This window comes from Schistocerca gregaria, unplaced genomic scaffold, assembly GCF_023897955.1.
Source record: "Schistocerca gregaria isolate iqSchGreg1 unplaced genomic scaffold, iqSchGreg1.2 ptg000853l, whole genome shotgun sequence".
Classification (NCBI taxonomy): domain Eukaryota; kingdom Metazoa; phylum Arthropoda; class Insecta; order Orthoptera; family Acrididae; genus Schistocerca; species Schistocerca gregaria.
Window position 1 is genome coordinate 12501 of NW_026062215.1, and position 5000 is coordinate 17500.

The 5000-nt window shown below is 51.5% G+C and overlaps 1 non-coding gene across 1 annotated transcript in view; it reads right to left on the minus strand.

The window, feature by feature from the left end:
* Nucleotides 1-1721, minus strand: part of LOC126323180 (small subunit ribosomal RNA) — a 1893-nt gene extending 172 nt beyond the window's left edge. Inside the window, exon 1 of the ribosomal RNA XR_007559372.1 lies at nucleotides 1-1721. This exon is cut by the window's left edge and continues 172 nt beyond it. This is a non-coding gene — a ribosomal RNA (small subunit ribosomal RNA).
* Nucleotides 1722-5000: the final 3279 nt, after the last annotated feature.

Sequence of the window (5000 nt, forward strand, 5' to 3'; positions counted from 1 at the left end):
TACAAAGGGCAGGGACGTAATCAACGCGAGCTTATGACTCGCGCTTACTGGGAATTCCTCGTTCATGGGGAACAATTGCAAGCCCCAATCCCTAGCACGAAGGAGGTTCAGCGGGTTACCCCGACCTTTCGGCCTAGGAAGACACGCTGATTCCTTCAGTGTAGCGCGCGTGCGGCCCAGAACATCTAAGGGCATCACAGACCTGTTATTGCTCAATCTCGTGCGGCTAGAAGCCGCCTGTCCCTCTAAGAAGAAAAGTAATCGCTGACAGCACGAAGGATGTCACGCGACTAGTTAGCAGGCTAGAGTCTCGTTCGTTATCGGAATTAACCAGACAAATCGCTCCACCAACTAAGAACGGCCATGCACCACCACCCACCGAATCAAGAAAGAGCTATCAATCTGTCAATCCTTCCGGTGTCCGGGCCTGGTGAGGTTTCCCGTGTTGAGTCAAATTAAGCCGCAGGCTCCACTCCTGGTGGTGCCCTTCCGTCAATTCCTTTAAGTTTCAGCTTTGCAACCATACTTCCCCCGGAACCCAAAAGCTTTGGTTTCCCGGAGGCTGCCCGCCGAGTCATCGGAGGAACTGCGGCGGATCGCTGGCTGGCATCGTTTATGGTTAGAACTAGGGCGGTATCTGATCGCCTTCGAACCTCTAACTTTCGTTCTTGATTAATGAAAACATACTTGGCAAATGCTTTCGCTTCTGTTCGTCTTGCGACGATCCAAGAATTTCACCTCTAACGTCGCAATACGAATGCCCCCGCCTGTCCCTATTAATCATTACCTCGGGTTCCGAAAACCAACAAAATAGAACCGAGGTCCTATTCCATTATTCCATGCACACAGTATTCAGGCGGGCTTGCCTGCTTTAAGCACTCTAATTTGTTCAAAGTAAACGTGCCGGCCCACCGAGACACTCAACTAAGAGCACCCTGGTAGGATTTCAACGGGGTCCGCCTCGGGACGCGCAAGCACGCCTTCGGCTCGCCCCACCGGCAGGACGTCCCACGATACATGCCAGTTAAACACCGACGGGCGGTGAACCAACAGCGTGGGACACAAATCCAACTACGAGCTTTTTAACCGCAACAACTTTAATATACGCTATTGGAGCTGGAATTACCGCGGCTGCTGGCACCAGACTTGCCCTCCAATAGATACTCGTTAAAGGATTTAAAGTGTACTCATTCCGATTACGGGGCCTCGGATGAGTCCCGTATCGTTATTTTTCGTCACTACCTCCCCGTGCCGGGAGTGGGTAATTTGCGCGCCTGCTGCCTTCCTTGGATGTGGTAGCCGTTTCTCAGGCTCCCTCTCCGGAATCGAACCCTGATTCCCCGTTACCCGTTACAACCATGGTAGGCGCAGAACCTACCATCGACAGTTGATAAGGCAGACATTTGAAAGATGCGTCGCCGGTACGAGGACCGTGCGATCAGCCCAAAGTTATTCAGAGTCACCAAGGCAAACGGACCAGACGAGCCAATCCGATTGGTTTTGATCTAATAAAAGCGTCCCTTCCATCTCTGGTCGGGACTCTGTTTGCATGTATTAGCTCTAGAATTACCACAGTTATCCAAGTAACGTGGGTACGATCTAAGGAACCATAACTGATTTAATGAGCCATTCGCGGTTTCACCTTAATGCGGCTTGTACTGAGACATGCATGGCTTAATCTTTGAGACAAGCATATGACTACTGGCAGGATCAACCAGGGAGCTGCGTCAACGAGAGCTGAGCAGCCGGCGCGCCCGGGAGTGTGTCCCGAGGGCCCGCGCGAACACGCAAGCGTCCGCTCAATTATTCTGCAAACAGGAGGAGGCTGAGCTCCCCTGCACGATACACCTCGAAACCCTCTCAGGTCCCGGCGGCGCGCAGCGCCGTCCTAAGTACTTGGTCGGGTTCGAGAGAGGCGCAATCGCCCGGAGATAGGCGAGTAGACGCTTTCAGTGCGAACACCCGTGCTCCCAACTGAGCTTGCCGCTGCCGACAGAGGCCCGGGAGCGTGCTGTCGTGGCATTGCCGGCGGGAAACAACACGCGCCACCTACGGTGACCGGCAGCTCCAACGCCAGCGCCACAGAAGGGCAAAGCCCCACTTGGGTGCAGAAGCGAACTCTCCCAGCACAGCGCACGCGCCAACACGTCCGCAGAGCTGCGATACAAACCACCTGCGAGAACCGCCGGGGGCGACCGAGCAGCAGACGGCGTCGCGACGCCGAGTGCCGGGCGGCGGCGCATCCTCAACGCACACAGTCCGCAATCGGACCAGCACACTGCAGATGTCCACCGCGCTTCGCACCGGGCTCGGCAGAACCCACTTTGGCCGCCTGGCGCCGCGCGCCGGGTGCGCCGGCGCGTAGCTGGGACGCCAGCCGGGCCCGTCGGCCGGCGCTCCTGCCACTGGGCGCCCCCCACCAGCCGGCTGTAGTGCGTGCGCTCACGCAGCGCGCGGCCAGCACGCCGGGCGGCCCCCCCTCACCGGCCGGGGACTGTCCCACCAAGCCACAGCCTCGTATCGCTTCATACCCACATGGCCAACTCAGGTTCGGGGGCATGGCGGGTACCGCCGAAACAACCGGTTCACAGATGTACCGATCGTCGCTATCACCGATGCACCTGCAGCGCGAACAACCGCTCAACAACTGATTTCCAGTTCATTTGCGGATCTTTGGCAGCAAACGTATACGTCAATCTACATTTGCGAAATCTACGATTCTGGCATGCCTGCATGTTATGTGTCACGACACGCTACATCAGCCCACATTACACACTACGGCATGTACACGAGAGAACACGTGGAAGATGGTCCGCGCACGTGTGCAATGTCCCTTGCGCGGTCGACTGTCAACCGGCCTCTGTAGCATGTCGCAGATGTGGAACGCGGGTCCACCGTGGTATCATGTTGTGTGGGGCAATACGATTAAATAGGAAAACCCTCGTCGCTACATCAACAGACGGCTCACGCTGATTCCCGGCAGAGGGAGGGGGGCCAACATGCAATACTTTCGTCCGTACCTACCACATGTCTGTACGGCGTAAAACAGTGCAATCTCGCTGTAATGGGGAGACGAGACAAGTAGCATCGTGCACAACATATGGCCCTTATGATTCGCCATTGTAGGGCGCAGCCGGTGTACGGTCAAGCATGTGCCACATTATGTCACTCAGTACGTAACGACGGATGATCAGTGTGGGTTACGCGTACATCAGCGGACAGTCCACACAGGCCGTACCACAACGTACACTGACTGCATCGACAACCGAATGCAACTGAACAGCTGCAAGGCTCAACACTAGATCGCGTGTTTCATTTCACAAACAAACGCCTGACCGACCAGCTTGGAAGGGCAGGAGGGGAGGGCGATAGTCGTTCTGTAGCGTTACACCCTTCCAGTGGTTAGCGGGACTGTGTAGAAAGTACGCAACACTCGAAAGACATTTACGTGAGGGTACGCACCATGGCATCGAGAAATACACATGACACCAGAGGATCCAAGCAGTGAACTATGTTCAGAGGGTTGCTGTTAGGCAAAGCTACATTCCTGTGACGTTACATGTGACAGTTAAGGTGCAGTGTAAGTTAGGGTAAGGTGCAGTGTAAGTTAGGTTAAGGTGCAGTGTAAGTTAGGTTAAGGTGCAGTGTAAGTTAGGTTAAGGTGCAGTGTAAGTTAGGTTAAGGTGCAGTGTAAGTTAGGTTAAGGTGCAGTGTAAGTTAGGTTAAGGTGCAGTGTAAGTTAGGTTAAGGTGCAGTGTAAGTTAGGTTAAGGTGCAGTGTAAGTTAGGTTAAGGTGCAGTGTAAGTTAGGTTAAGGTGCAGTGTAAGTTAGGTTAAGGTGCAGTGTAACTTAGGTTAAGGGTGCAGTGTAACTTAGGTTAAGGTGCAGTGTAACTTAGGTTAAGGTGCAGTGTAACTTAGGTTAAGGTGCAGTGTAACTTAGGTTAAGGTGCAGTGTAACTTAGGTTAAGGTGCAGTGTAACTTAGGTTAAGGTGCAGTGTAACTTAGGTTAAGGTGCAGTGTAACTTAGGTTAAGGTGCAGTGTAACTTAGGTTAAGGTGCAGTGTAACTTAGGTTAAGGTGCAGTGTAACTTAGGTTAAGGTGCAGTGTAACTTAGGTTAAGGTGCAGTGTAACTTAGGTTAAGGTGCAGTGTAACTTAGGTTAAGGTGCAGTGTAACTTAGGTTAAGGTGCAGTGTAACTTAGGTTAAGGTGCAGTGTAACTTAGGTTAAGGTGCAGTGTAACTTAGGTTAAGGTGCAGTGTAACTTAGGTTAAGGTGCAGTGTAACTTAGGTTAAGGTGCAGTGTAACTTAGGTTAAGGTGCAGTGTAACTTAGGTTAAGGTGCAGTGTAACTTAGGTTAAGGTGCAGTGTAACTTAGGTTAAGGTGCAGTGTAACTTAGGTTTAAGGTGCAGTGTAACTTAGGTTAAGGTGCAGTGTAACTTAGGTTAAGGTGCAGTGTAACTTAGGTTAAGGTGCAGTGTAACTTAGGTTAAGGTGCAGTGTAACTTAGGTTAAGGTGCAGTGTAACTTAGGTTAAGGTGCAGTGTAACTTAGGTTAAGGTGCAGTGTAACTTAGGTTAAGGTGCAGTGTAACTTAGGTTAAGGTGCAGTGTAACTTAGGTTAAGGTGCAGTGTAACTTAGGTTAAGGTGCAGTGTAACTTAGGTTAAGGTGCAGTGTAACTTAGGTTAAGGTGCAGTGTAACTTAGGTTAAGGTGCAGTGTAACTTAGGTTAAGGTGCAGTGTAAGTTAGGTTAAGGTGCAGTGTAACTTAGGTTAAGGTGCAGTGTAACTTAGGTTAAGGTGCAGTGTAACTTAGGTTAAGGTGCAGTGTAACTTAGGTTAAGGTGCAGTGTAACTTAGGTTAAGGTGCAGTGTAACTTAGGTTAAGGTGCAGTGTAACTTAGGTTAAGGTGCAGTGTAACTTAGGTTAAGGTGCAGTGTAACTTAGGTTAAGGTGCAGTGTAACTTAGGTTAAGGTGCAGTGTAAGTTAGG